We start from the raw sequence: 15,145 nt of genomic DNA on the forward strand, positions 1-15,145 counted from the left end.
ATTAAAATAAAATAAATGTGGTAGAAAAAAAGAGGTAACCAAAGGAAAAAGGTACCTACCTAGTACCATTCTCACTGATATTCTTCCCTATCTTAAGGTGATACCCTAAAAGGGAAGTATAATCAGACTGTACAACTGGACTCCTGTCATGCTGAAGTCAATCTCAGTCAATTTGGGAGAATCTATTGTTAAATTTTCCGTGTGAGCCATGACATTTCAGAAGTCAGCAAATGCCAGGTTCATTTTATTGCTTCATTATTATCTAGTGATAGAGTGATGAAGAAAACATTCAAGATGCATATTAAAATTTAAAGTATCAGAGAGCCAATTGTTAAACATTTACCAGCATATCCCTTACTAGAGAAAACACATTCCTTACACTCTGTCTTTTCAATCACCAAAATCCAGTGGCATGACAAAAGTCAACTGCTAATGATCCAGGATGAAGTGGATCACTTTGGCAACTTCAGTGTCTGACCAAGCTCCAACAGTGCCTGCTTCAGTTGACTTCATGACTATTGGAACAAGTTGGAACAACAGGTGAGAATGGGGTGAAGGTGGACACCAAAGATAGATGAGAAATCCTGAAAAGTGTCCAAAGCACTAAAGATACAGAGATAGAAATGGCACATTCTATGTTCTCAGGGAGTTTACATTCTGCTGTTGTTGAAGGCAGCTAGGTAGCTCTGTGGATAGAGTACTAGGCTTGGAGTAAGGAAAACCTCAGTTCTTCCTCAGGGGTATATGTTCAACACTTCTCAGTCAGAGGTGACACTGAGTTCTGCTTCACCTGCTGCCCCCTTACTGCAGGCCCTGGGTTCAAATCTTATTTCAGATACTTACTAGTGTGTGAAGTAGGACAAGTTACTTAACCTCTATTTGCCTTAGTCCTTTGGAGAAAGAAATGGCAAATCTCTTCATTATTTTTGCCAAGAAAACCCTGGGCACACAATGATAGGGTCATAAAGATTTGGACACAACTAAAAGGCTGAACAACAACTACCTTGAGAGAACTTGCATTCTAAGTTCAAAGATAGGTAAGATAAAAGTGTTGGGGTCAGCTTTACTACTGAACTGCAAATGTCCTCTCTGAACCTGTTTCCTTCACTGTTCAATTTCTGGCTAGACTGGATGATCTATTGGATTCATAGAAAGGCTTTTAGTTTAAGGATTGAGGAATAGGCTTTATAGCTCTGCTTTGCTCCTTACTTTCTGTGTGACAATGGAATTCATTTGGAACCTCAGCTTCCTTCTCTGTACACTGAGAATATTGGACTAGAGAGTCTTTAAGGTACTTCCTAAGTTGAACTCTATTAACCTATGCTCTCTAAAATTTGTCTCACCTCTGACATTCTATGTTCTATGGTTATTGCAGAAATAGTTTGTAATTTATTCTATGCTTAATGAATAAAAAACAAGGGTGAATAAAAAAGAGGGTGAGGTTCATGTCCCCTAAAGAAACCCTGACTTTCCCCCAATGTCCTTCTGCCCACTTACTGTAAGGATTTAGAACTGGAAGGGACCTTAGGCAACTCATCCAAACTTTTGAGGAGCATGGGAGATGGAAGTGACTTGGCTAAGGTCAAACAGGTAGTAAATAACAGGAGGACTTAAAGTCTTCTGATTGGCGAATTCCTCCTCTTTCCACTATGTTGTCACCTCCTGCAGCCCAGAGATAGATGGGAATATCTTGCCCAATAAGTAAGAGTTCAAATTCCAACCAGATTTTATTTTATTCAGATGCTCTTTTCACTAGTGGCTGTTTGCCCTCTTCTCCAGGACTGATCTGACAACAACAAAGAAAAAAAAGACCCAAATTCCTCTCTCTGACCCTAGGTCGAAACTTCCAAGAGCTTCTCTAGTCTGACCCCATTATCTATCTAATAATCTGCTCTCTCCCTGTTCCTAGACTAGACCTCAACCCTGCCCTGAAGGTGCATGAGCATGAAGATTCCTGCCCAGGGCATGCTCCCTTCTGAGCAGGACCCACCTCTTACCTAAGCCCCATTTCTTCCAGGGAGCCCCAAGCTTTGGGCACTCCTCCCTTCTCTGTAAATCTGTATAGTCTGTCAGCACTTATCTCTGGACACTACTGAACTCAGATTTATGGATAATCAGCTGGCATAAATGGCAGACATCCGAGTCCATCTTCTCATTGGGTAAAGGATATTATCTTTATAATGATTATCTTATTTCCACCTATTGGTGATTGTGGTTTTTTTCAAAGAGGATCTATAATTCAGGGACAGGTGTCCTTTTGGCCCTGTCTGGAAGCTAACAAGCAGTAGGGCTCCATAGCTATGGCCCACCCAAGAGAAGGGATCCGATCTTTTCAATTCAATTTCTTTTTTTTTAGTTTTTTTTTTTTGCAAGGCAAATGGGGTTAAGTGGCTTGCCCAAGGCCACACAGCTAGGTAATTATTAAGTGTCTGAGATCGGATTTGAACCCAGGTACTTCTGACTCCAGGGCTGGTGCTTTATCCACTGTGCCACCTAGCCGCCCCTTTTCAATTCAATTTCACAAAAATTTTACACCTGCTACCATCTGCACTGTTATTGGATACAGAAACCTGGAGTTGGGGCTGAGAAGACCAAATTTCAGGATTGTACCCCCTTATCAGAAATGGGGGTGGGGGAGAGAGGGGGGAAGAAAGAGTGGGGAGAGAGGGAGAGAGAGAGAATGAAAGAAGAGGGGGAAGAGAGAGAATGAGAGAAAAGATAGAGACAGAAAGAGAAAGAGGCTGACAGAGTCAGAGAGCATGAAAGAGAAAAGGGAGGTGAGATAGAGAGACAGAAACCAAGTGAACGAGAAAAAGAGTCAGAGACAGTCACAGAAACAAAGACAGAGACACAAAGAGAGATGGAGAGACAGACAGAGAGAGAGAGAGAGAGAGAGAGAGAGAGAGAGAGAGAGAGAGAGCCAGAACCAGAGTCGGGGGGGGGGGGGGGGGGGGGAGAAAGAGCCAGAACCAGAGTCAGAGAGAGCGAGCACGAGTGTGTCTGGTTTGTAAACAAGCGAGGCAGCAGACCACGGCGTGCTGGCTTCAGACTCACTCCAAAGTTCAAAGAACGATAAGAAAGGCCGGGGAGCCGGGCCGGGCCCAAGCAGCCTGGCGGGCTGTCAGTCAGTGCCGGCGGTGCGCGCTGCCGCGGGGGAGCCGGTGAGGGGCCAGGCTCGGCGCGGGTGGGAGGCCATGTGGCCTACTGTGCTTTGTCTGTGTTCCGGGGCTCGGGGCCCGCGGGTGAGGCTAAGCGGGGAGCCCCGGCCCCCCCCCCCGGCTCCTGTGGGATTGGGGGGGCGGGAGGGGGGGAGGCTGCGTCCGGGCTGCCGGAAGCTGCAGGAGGAGCCCCAGGAGCCGGGGAGGGCGGCCGAGGAACGGGGGCCCTCTAGGCCGGGCTCCGGGCCAGCGTCCCGCCCAGCGACGTGAGTGGAGGCGGCCCCGGAGCCGGGGCGGGCCGGGGCCGGTGGGAGCTGAGCTCGCGCCCCGAGCTCCCGGAGGCAGGGGCGCCGCCTCCTCCGGACCCGGGCCCGCGGCCTCTCCCCCCCGCAACCCCCGTCCTCCAGCACCTGCTCCGGCTGCCTCAGCTTCGCCGGCCTCCCCCGCTCCCAGCCACCGCCCGAGCCCCCCGAACCCCATCTAATGTCTTGCCCCCCCACTCCCTAGCATCCTGCCCAATCCCGGCAGCCCCCCAACGGCTCTGTCATCCAGGACCCTGGCTCCTGCAGAGCCCCCGCCTGCCCCCCGCCCCCAGCCCAGACCCCGCCCCGGCCCCTCCTTCCCTCTCCTGGAACTGAGTCCTGGCTGTCGGGGGCGGGAGGGGAGGGAGGCGCGTGGTGGATGACCCGTCCCGTCGCTGCCTCGGCCAGGGAGCATCCAGGGCAGCCACGTCTGCCGCGGCCACAGGGACTCGGCCAGCGCCCCCTCCACGAAGGCCGGCTGCCCGCGGGGAGCGTCTGTGCTAACAGCTGGCCGGCTGGGCCGCCGCCACCGCTGCAGGTAAGCGCCGCTCGCCGCCGGGCTAGCCGGCCCCCATCCTCAGCTCACCCTCACGGCCGGCCCTCTCCCCCTGCCGCCCCAGCTGCCCAGCCAGAGGGGTCTTTAGGGCCCGGAAAGGCCTCTGCTCGCAGTGGCCCTCACGCCCTCCCCTTTTCCCACTGTTCTATTCTCGTGGCTCCCTCATTTCCATCATGCCACCCCTCATCTGTGACTCATCTACACCCCTATCACCCCCCCCCACAGACACTCCTCTCCCAGCGCCCATATCATGTTCACCGTACACGCATTTCACCCCGGAGCACACATGGGAGGGATCCATCTAATACCCTGGGATCACACGCACTCCCCGCGTCACCCACCACTCCAGCAGCACGCTCCTAGGCACCACAACTGGACTAGCGTTACTCCCAGTTCACCAACCTAACCTGAATCTGGCAAAATTCCTGGAGAATTTCCCACTTGTGGAAGGAATAAGGGAGGGACCTGGGCCTCAGTTCCCTGCCTAGGCCGGGCTCTGAGGTAGGACAGTCTTCATTTGGGGAGAGAATTAGGCACACTGATGTTGGTATTTACCAGACAGCTCTAAGCTGTTGCTTCCGGGGATGAGGGGGTTGGAGGAGACCTGGGAAAAGATTCCAAGTTAGGACAGTCTCCTGCGCCCTCTGTGAGCATTTAAAGGGGCCCTCTACACTAGAGCCCTGTTTACACTGAGCTCTCCCTGCCCCAGGCCTAGACCAGTTCCTGGCAGGAAAAATCTAAGGGAGCCCTGGCCTGTGACTCATCTTACATCTCACTCAGACTCATAGAAGAGAGTCCTGTCTATTGATGCAGAATCTCTCCTCCCACCTGCACCTCACAATCCTCAGTGACTCAGGGCAGGATTTTACTGGGTCCTCCCATCCCCTCTATTCATGTGATAATTATAACCAGATTAATTTCTCTAAGGATTACAAAGCACTTTTCTCAACAATCTTAAGAAATGGATCATGCAAGAACTCCCATTTAACAGATGAAGTAGCCAAGGCTCCAAACAGTATTCCTGGGTCACACAACTGTTAAGCAGAATATCAAAGTCAGAATCTGAACACAGGTCTCCTGTGTTCAAATGAGCTATCCACTATCATACCTAAAGGCAAAGATGAAACCAGGTACTGCTGTAGGAGCCTACCATCTTGAATACCTACTCTTCTTCCTTGAACCCTCCTTTAATTTCCTAAAACTCCACATCTCTTCTTCATTCCAATTATGCTCTACCTTTGTAGAATCATAGATTTTCAGCTAGAAAGAACATTAGGTGTCATCTTCATTTTACTGTGAGGAAATTGAAGCCTAGAGAGATCAGTTGCCTTTCCCAAAGACATACAGGTAGTTCAGTTTAGAATCAGGATTTGAATCCAGGTCATATGTAAAACCAATACTCTTCCCACAGGACTGAAGCCACAAGATTCCAAATGGTATTTCTGAGAATATTGTGGACTCCAGTGACTAGCAAAGGCTAGCAAACCTAGAAATAGGTATACAACAAAGATTGGTCAAAAGCACAATTAAGAAAAGCTGTAACTTAGAAAACTCAAAAATAGTAGCCCCTTCAAATTGCAAGAATAGCTGTCCTACACAAAAGGTCTGGGAACCTATGGTCCACCACGATGCAAAAACAAAGATAGTCTGACATTCAAGAATAGCTCAGGGGGTAGTTAGGTGAGAGAGTGGATAGAGCACCTGTCCTGAAGTCAGGAGGACCTGAGTTCAAATCCAGTCTTAGACACTTAATACTTACTTTTTGAGACAATGGGCAAGTCACTTAATCCCATTGTCTCAAAAAAAAATTTTTTAATGAATAGCTCAAGTATCCCCCATTGGAGCTCTGGAATTCTTTATCTAACTTGGCCCTTAATCCATCCGCCTTTTCTGGAGGGTGAGATTCACCCTTCACTGAATTGTGACATAAAGATGAAAGGAAGTCAGTTTATCATTCTCCTAAGAACTTGCTGCCCTAGAGAAAAAAGCCAACATGTTTGCTGTTGGGAATCAGAAAACCTGACTGAGTGACCTGGAAGCTGTCAGTTTCAATTATTTTCTCCAAATACTGCCCCAAACAGTGGAGATTAGTAATCAAGTTTGTGGTCATCACACTTGCAAGGGTTTTGTAGTATGGCAAAGACCAAATAAACTGAACAGTGCCTAGTTTCTGGGAGTTTAATTTGCTATTGAGCGTTTCTTTGTCCTAATTCAACTTTTGAATGACTTGTTGCTCCTAGGTTATTTCTTTGACCTATTTTCCTATCTTTGATGGCTAATCCTCTGATTTCACAGCTCCAGTAAACAGCTAGGTAACCCAGTGGAATCAGGAGGATCTGAGTCTCATCCACAGTCATCCTGATTCCTATCTTGCCACTGGACCCAGATGGCTCTAGAAGAGAAAGTGAGGCTGGTGACTTTGCACAGTCTCAACAACAATTAAGCCCCATCAAGGGATTTAGCCAGGATTGGGTAATGAGGTCTTTTGGACTCAAAATTCAGGACATTTTCTATTGCAAAATCACAGAATCTCTGATAGTGGAAGAGACCTCAAGTCCCATCTAGGTAAATGGTTATCAAAGAGCAGTTACCTCTATAAACTACAAATCATCTAGCCTTTGCTTGAAGAGCACTAAAGCAGCTGAGTAGCTAGATGATTAGACTTGAATTCAGGAAGTTCTGAATTAGAATCCTGCCTCTAGCATGTATTAACTGTGTAACCTTGGACAAGTCACTTAACCTCTCTCAGCCTTGGTTCTCCCCCTGTGAAATGAAGATAATCAGAGGCACCTATCTCCCAGGGTTGTTGTGAGGATCATTTGAGGTAATAAGTAAAGTGTTTTGCAAACATTAAATTATAGAAATGTGAGTTTTTATTATATATATAAAGATCATAATCATCAATATTGTTATTATTAAACATTATTCCCTTTTGGACAACTCCAATATTAAACTAGGGTCAAGCAGAATAAGGCTGATCCATCTTCCATATGACAGCTTTTCAAACATTCCTCGTTGGTGGCTATCATGCTCTTTTTGGACTATTGCCTAACATCAGATGACTTTGGTTCTTTATCAAATTCCATCATCCTCTCTTTTCTGAATTTTATTCATCTATGAATGAGTCATTCCCCCAGTATATGTCATTCTCCCCATCCCTAACCCCTGTCCCCAAAGATGAAATATAAGCTTCTTGAAGGCAGAAACTGTTGGGGGGGGGGGTTTGTTTTAAAATTAGCTTTATGATTCTAGCTGGCACTTAATAATTAAGAAATTAATGTTGAACAAATAAAAATTGGGTAAAACAAGTGAGGAATAAAGAAAACTCCCATTTTAATTTCATTTTTACATTTCAAAAAAAAAATCCTGTGAAGTAAGGAGGAGTAGTAGTAGGATTATGTCCAGTTTACAGATTATGAGATCAAGGATCCAGAGAAGGAAACCAAAAATGATTATCCAGTTCAGCAGACTCAGAACCAGAACTGGAACCCCAGAACTTTTTGCAATACAGCTTGTTCTCTTGGAGAAGGAAATGATGCCCCATAGTTATGTCCAGGGTAACATGTTCCATTGGCCACTAAATCAGAGCTCTGCCTCTCACCCCTTGAGTCAAGGAAGTTTCCCAGGGTCCATTGATAGGAGTTATGCTGGATCAGCTCTCTGTTTCTTCGTGGCTTCCCCAGGGAGGATGAGGTGAAAGATAATCACTCTTCCTGGGAAGAGATAGAGGATAAAAGCAGGAAACTTTTGTGTTTTTGGGGAACTAAAAGAACTAGATGGTGTGGTTGCCAAGCCACAGTCAACTGGTATTTGAAAGAAGAGAATGGGAACAGTGCCACCCACCAGGCTGGAAAAAGGCAAATGACCTGATTTTCAAAAACAAGAGAGAGAGAGGCAGTCTACAAATTATATATCATTGAACTGAATTTCCATTCCTGAGAAAAATTCTAGAATGGATCATTTAAAAAATGGTTGGTAAGCATCTAAGAAAGGAAACTGTGATTACAACGGGTTGGTTCACCTTGATCAAGAACAAGCCATACTTGAGAAACAAAGTGACTTAACCACTTAGGGCCAGGAAGACTTAACTTCAAATCTCACCTCTGAAACAAACTAGCTGTCACTTTGGGCAAGTTATTTTCCCTCTTTCTATGAGTGTCCTCACAAATCAAGTTGCAATTCTAACAGCACTGGGGTACGGGAGTAGAGAAGGGTCCAGAACAGAACTTCTCTAGAACCAGAGATGGCATTTTTATTAATGACTTGGATAAATGGAAAGATAGCGTGTTCATCAAATCTTCAGATGATACAAAGCATGGGAGGGACACCTAACACCCTGTATGACAACTTTAGGATCATGAGAAGTAAGATTGTTGAGCTATGTTTATTTAATAAGATGACAGTCAAGATGGATAATTGTGAAATCTTACTCATGATATCAAAAAAGGAACTTCATAAATACAAGATGAGAGCAGAATGACTAGTTAGAAAGCAGCTTTCTTGGGAAATATCTGGGAGTCTTAGTGAACCACAAGCTCTATATGTGGGAACTGTCTGCTGTGCCAAGTAGAACACTGGACATGGAGTCAGGAAGACCTGAATTCAAATATGGCTCCAGATAATTATAACAGCATAACCCTGGTCAAATCACTTAATCTCTATCTGCTTCAGTTTCTTCACCTGTAAAATAGGGCTAAGAGTAGCATCTTCCCCCAGAGTTGTGAGGATCATTTGAGATTATATTTGTAAAGTGCTTAGAGCAGTGCCTCACACACAGTAAGCTCTATATAAATATTGGCTATTAACTCTTAACTGTTATATGATCTCAGACTTCATTAAGATAGGATGTTCTGACCTCTTCAGATCAGAACTCATTTGGATATCATTGTGTTTAGTTTTAGGGGTCATCATTTAGGAAGGACTTTGATGGGCTAACTATCTTTCAGAGGAGGCAACCAGAAAGGTAGGTAAAGGGTCTTGAGTCCTTTGATGATGGGGTGAAGGGACTGGGAATATTTATCCCAGAGAAGAGAAGGTTCAAGGGGAGACATTCTAGGTGTCAAAGATATTTAAAAGGCTTTCATATAGGAGAAGGATTCACTTTGTTCTATTTGGTCTAGGGAGCAGAACTGGGAATAGCAGTAATACATTTAGAGGTATATTTAGGTTTAATATCAGGAAAATTTGACCAACCTAAGATCATCTATGATAGGCTCAGGCAGTGGTGGGTTTCACCTCCTGGATGATCATTGTATAGATCAGATCATTGAACTATCTCTAATCACTGAAGTTCCTTCTAGCTCTAAAATTCGGGGATTCCTTGAGGCTAGTTGGAGGGTATCCTACAGCAGCCGATCATTAGAACCTCCAAAAGGGAGGAGACCAGCCCTAGCAGGTGATTTGACCTGGATATGACCAGACTTAGACCCCCGTGAATGCTACCCTCTTGAGTTGTTCTCTATCCTCACTCTACTCACTTATAAAAATGAGGAGCAGCCTAGTATAAACTGAGGCTTTTTTTTAAGGTTTGCAAATTGCTTTCCCTCTCTTAAAATCCTTTGATGTTTAAAAAGTGCCATGAGAGATAATTCTTATAGTTAATCTTTCTCATTTCATAGATGAAGAAACTGGATGGTGGAAAGTATAAAGCACCTATTTCAACAGAACTGTGCTAGTCCTTGGAAATACAGAGACAAAAATGAAATTATTCTTGCCCTCGAGGAATTTATGTTCTAATAGGAAAGACAGTGTTCTATATACTTGTATACACACACACACACACTCACACATATCTAGTTTTATACCAAATAGATACCTCCCCTACTAGGAGAGTCAGGAAAGCCTTCATGTAGAGGGAGCCATATAATCCAACCTTTAAGGAACTGGGGGGGGTATAAAGTGTAGTTGTGGAGGAAAATGTATATTCCAAGTATGGAACTGCAGTCCCAGAGATTGAAGCTAGAGAACCACCCTGTGAAATGAGGAACAATGTCTTAGGTAGAATGTGAAACCACATCTTCCTGATACTGATCATCAGGGTCGACTTCTAGCAGGAGAGGGGACAAAACAGATGAACCAAGAAGGGGAATAGGACACGGGCCTTGAGATTTAAAGCTGGGAAGAATTTTAAGGTTCACTGACTCCAACCTCCTCATTTTTCAAAGGAGGAAGTTGAGGCCCAGAAAGGGGTTCAAGTATATGCCACAAGGAAGTAATAGTATCTGGTCTTCTTGATTTAAACTAAGGTCCTCTGAATCCAGATCTGATTCTCTTTCCACACTACCAAGAAGAAAACTGAAGCAGATATAGGAGGTTGGGGGATGCAAAGTCTGAGTTAAAGCTAATGAAGCACTGGGAAGAATGTGGTTTCCAGATGCATCAGAAAAAACAGTACTGTGTGGTAAAAACAGGACTGGAAATGAAATCTGGGGTCTCGGATCTAGTTCATTCCTATTTGCTACTTTTGTGTGTGAGGATGTCAAGACTTTGAGAAGCAGCTAGATGTCAGAGTGGATAGAGAACTGGATCTGGAGTAAGGAAGACCTGAATTCCAATCTGGTCTCAGATACTTCCTAGTTGTGGGATCCTGGGCAAATCACTTCAACTGTACCTGCCTCAGTTTCCTCAACTGTAAAATGGGGACATTTAATAAGACCTACCTCTCAGGGTTGTGGCTTCAAGGATCAAGTGAGACATTTATTGTAAATGTAGCTATATAAAGTCATTTCCTTCCTTAGAATCTTTTTTTTTTCCACCTGTAAAAATGGAGAGAGAAATTGGGGCAATGGGTTTAGGAGATTTAGATTTGAAGCCATGAAGACAATTCACTTAATTGCTATGGTTGAGCCTCAATTTCTCCCATTTGTAAAGAGAGGGGTTGAACTAGCTGAACCCTAAGGTACTTTCCAACTCTAAATCCCATAATACTGTGATAATCCTTGCACTCGTTCCTATACCATCAGAAATGTGAGCTGTTGTTTTTGTTTTTATGCTGTGCCTTACAAGAAAGACATAGTGGCATTTTGAGATATACCCTGAAGTTGGGGGAAGGGAGGAAGAAGAGATAAGGGGTGGCCCTGGAGTTCCCTTGAAGAGTGAAGACAGGCAGAAATGTTAAGCAGCCAGCCTTTTCTTTCTTATGTGGGCCCCCACAGGCCTGTTTCCAAGCTCCAGCCTGATCTCCAGATCTAGTTTTTAAACCCCTCAAACCAGGCCCCAGGGGGAGGTGGGAAGGAGGGCTGAGAATGTGTTAGTCTCCTGAATCACTGGTCTTCTCCATTTTCCTGGGGGATAACAGCTGAAGGACTCAGATTTGCCAGAGGCCTCTCTTCTTCTCCCACCCAAATTGGGTTCTTCCTCTCCTTCTTTGCCCCATATCTTAGCAAACACCTGCTAGGTACCTGCTGTTGGTAAAGGAGATGGGAACTCACAGATGGCTTGTAGTGAGATAGGACTTGAGTCACACACACTCAGTCCATTTCAACAAACTGCTAGGGATGAAACCATGCTAGAGACTGGGGAAATGTCAAAACTGAAAAGATATCTGATTCTGAGGGAAGTGCTGGGTGTGACTGGAGTCTAACACACAAATGGATAAACCATCTAAGATAATTTGAAGAGGGAGAGAGCCTTCCACAGTACCTGACTTGAGCTTTGGAAGATGGTCTTAGAGGCTAAACTCTAGAAAACAGGATCTTGGTGTGCTGGTAAAGCTAAGTAGGGCCCCGGAGCAAGGTGATTCTTGAGGTGAACACTGGAGTATGAGGCCTTGGAGAGGGAAAAATGGGGAGGGGAAGTTGAAAGCATCTAAACATCATACCCCCACATGAACAGCTAGAAAACTAAGCAGGTGAGGGGTGACCAGAGGAGAGTGGATCAACCTCCAAGACTAACCAAGGTGGTACAGGAGCAGACCTAACTTCCTCTGATCTGAAAGAGTTCATCAGATAATTAAAGGCAGCATCTTTTCTCTTCTGAGCCTTCTCTTTAGCCTAAACACCCCAAGTTCTTCCAATTGATCTTTATATGACTCGATCTTCAGGTCACCTTCATCAACTGAGCTGCCTTCCTTGAACCATTCCAGTTTATCACTGCTCTTCCTTAAATGGGTTCTCCTGGTTCCAGTTGCTTTGATCTGCATCAATTCCATTCAAGACTTCCCACCAAATATAAATAAGCCTTTATCCAAATTATTATTGCTAAGAATATTGCCTCATTCAGAGATAAACATAAAGATCTGGAGCTCCCACTTGAAACCTCCTTTCTAGAAGACATTAATTCATTCATCACCACTTTTTGGGACTGGTCATTCAAGCAGTTCCAAAACCACCTAATGGTATGGTTTTCTAACCTATATTTATCTCTCTTGTTTATAAGAAATCCAGGCATCCTATCAGAGCTTTGGCTTATGATTTAAGTAATGCGAACATTATCATCCTTCAGATTCTGAGAGAGGTTCATAATGTAGCAGAGGAATATGTTCCTGGTAACAATAGTATTGCCCTGATACCTACCAGAGTAATAAGCTTTTTTTTTTAGATTTTTCAAGGCAATGGGTTTAAGTGGCTTGCCCAAGGCCACACAGCTAGGTAATTATTAAGTGTCTGAGGAGCCAGGCACTCCTGACTCCAAGGCCAGTGTTCTATTCACTGTGCCACCTAGCCACCCCATAATAAGCTTTTAAAAAAAAAATTTCTTATTTTTACAGAATTTCTGAATTACTTGCCATGGAAATTTATTGCTTTATATTGAATCCTCTACTACTCTCCTACTCTGGAAATGTTCTTTTTTCCCCCTCATTTTGTATTTAAATTTAAAATGAATAAAAATGTGCACACATGTGCATGTATACACACATATACACACACATACATACATACACAAAGAAAACCCTTCTAGATCAACTCTTCTATGAACTTCTGAAGAGCTCATCCAGCCTTTGTCTGAACTACAAGAACCCTTTACTTCCCAAAGCAATCCATTCCTCTTTGCTTCATATCTCTAATTATTAGGATATGATTAGGACATCTAGGCCAAATTTACTTCTTGATCATATTCATCCATTATCCTTAGCTCTGTTCATGGGGAGACAAACTGTCTACATCTAATCTCCTTTCAAATACCACCAGACCTCCTTCATCCCCACTCCACCCACTCCAGGCTAGGCATCTCCATTTTCTTCAGTCCCCTGTCAAAAGGCTTGAACTCAAAATTCTCTGCTCTCCTGGTTGCCCTCCTTCTGCCACTTTCCAGTTTATAAATGGGTTTCCTAAAATGTGCATGGAACAGAACACAATACTTCACTTGTTTTTCCCCATAGTCAGAAATTTTCATCCCTATTTTCTTTCTATCCTCCCAAACGTGGGCTAGGCCTGACTTTGCTCTTCTGACTCCCTACATAGCTTTAAAAAGAGAGACTTTTTTGTCCTCCTGAGCATTTGTTACAAGCCTGAACTCATTTCTTACACAATAACATAAAGCAGACAAGTCTTTATTAAGTTCCTACTATTGGGTGAGCACTGTTCCCCTCTGGGGATAGCATGATAAAGAAGGGGAAAATCAACTCTGACTTCCATATTATGAGAGAGAGAGCCTACTGAGGCTATAGGCGTCTTTTGGGTGTGGTTTCAACCTCCCCAGTCTCCTACAGCTTTTTGTCTCCCTGAATCAGGGCAGGTTTACTCATTTCGCCTCAAAGTTTTATTGTATTTTAAAATATAAAAATCATTCTTAGCTAGCAGGTCAATAGCTAACCCACTAGCCCTAGGTTACTGACCCCTGTCTTAGGAGGGGACTAGTATTCCCCTGCTTAGCTATCATAAACCCTAGGAATGCAAGGCAACCTCCCTCTAGTCTCCACCACTTCTACTTATTCAGCAACCCATCTTTGTTGGAGGAGCTAACTCAGTTTCCTCCTCCAATCCTCAGATTTTTATGGGTATAGCAACTAGACATGGTAACTTCCTGGTGGAATTAGGCTTATGGGGATTGCCAGAAGGCTGGTTCCTGGGAACTTTGAATCTAAAAAGTTTACTTCAGTCTTTTTTCCTGTACCCTCCAGGTCCAGAGAGTCACCAGAGATGCATCATTGGTTATTCTCAATTCTGTAACCACTACTTCTGGCCAAGTTTGATCCCTTTTCCCTCTCCTAGACTATTTTCAGTCTCCTGTCTGGCTTCTCTGCCTCCTTTCCCCACTGGCTATTTTGCACTATCTGCTAAATTCATCTTCCTAAAATCCAAATCTGATTATCTTTAGTGGTTCCCTGTGTCCTTTCAGCAAGGCCAAATTTAACCTGGTATTCAAGACTGACTCCCAACCCATTGTCTTTATCTTATCTCCTGCAATCCTCCTTCATGTAGCTTACTTTTTATTCTCCCAAAATCCAGACTCTGGAAGCTAGATGAGTTCATGAAACCCATGACTTGATCACTCTTCTGCATTATCCCCACAGAGAGATCATCCAAATTCTCTTTTTTTGTGGGGGGGTGGGAATCAGGCTTAAAGACTTACTCAAAGTTGACAAGGTACTAGTAGGAGACATTGTGTTTCACAGAGTTAGGGTCCAGAAAGCAAGCTATGCTCCAAGATTGCCATAACAACAGTCCTTTGCACTCAATTTTTAGAATGGAAAAGGGATCAAACCTGGCATGGGATCATGGGATAGTGGTTACAGAATTGAGAATAACTAACAGCAAGCACCAAGAGGGCCAAACTTGAAACTCTGCTAACAACACCCTTTTTGTCACTAGACAACTTTGCCTCACTGCTATTGCTTCACTAAACTCTTTAGTCACAAGTATATAAATCAAGGTTCAGTCCCATTGCCTGTGGTCTCCCCATCAGGGGTGGAGGCCTTGGCACATGTGTCTAATCTACTTCTTTTCTTTCAAGCTGCTTTCCCTCACTTTGAAATTAAACTTATATTTGATTCCTGACTCTCTTGACTCTTTTCTGTCAGATGTCAGTTAAGTATCTGAGGTTGGATTTGAAATCAGATGCCCTGGGGTTGGTGTTCCATCCACTGTGGCACCTAGCTGCCCCCAGGTTCCTTCTTTTCTTTCTTTTTTGTTTTTTAGGTTTTTGCAAGGCTAATGGGGTTAAGTGGCTTGCCCAAGGCCACACAGCTA

At 44.3% G+C, this 15,145-nt stretch overlaps 1 protein-coding gene across 3 annotated transcripts in view; it reads left to right on the forward strand.

Moving 5' to 3' along the window:
* The first annotated feature begins 3,904 nt into the window (after positions 1–3,904).
* The window catches only part of LOC141501223 (ceramide synthase 4-like), a 53,529-nt gene continuing 42,288 nt past the window's right edge, over positions 3,905–15,145 (forward strand). Inside the window, exon 1 of one of the 3 annotated variants that reach the window (XM_074205021.1) lies at positions 3,905–3,998. The gene's annotated coding sequence lies outside the window, so the exon portion shown is untranslated. Of the gene's footprint in view, positions 3,999–4,103; positions 8,980–15,145 lie in introns of those variants that run through there. The other 2 variants (XM_074205018.1, XM_074205019.1) reach the window with 2 other exon arrangements.

Source organism: Macrotis lagotis, chromosome X (genome assembly GCF_037893015.1).
Source record: "Macrotis lagotis isolate mMagLag1 chromosome X, bilby.v1.9.chrom.fasta, whole genome shotgun sequence".
NCBI classification, from domain to species: Eukaryota; Metazoa; Chordata; class Mammalia; order Peramelemorphia; family Peramelidae; genus Macrotis; species Macrotis lagotis.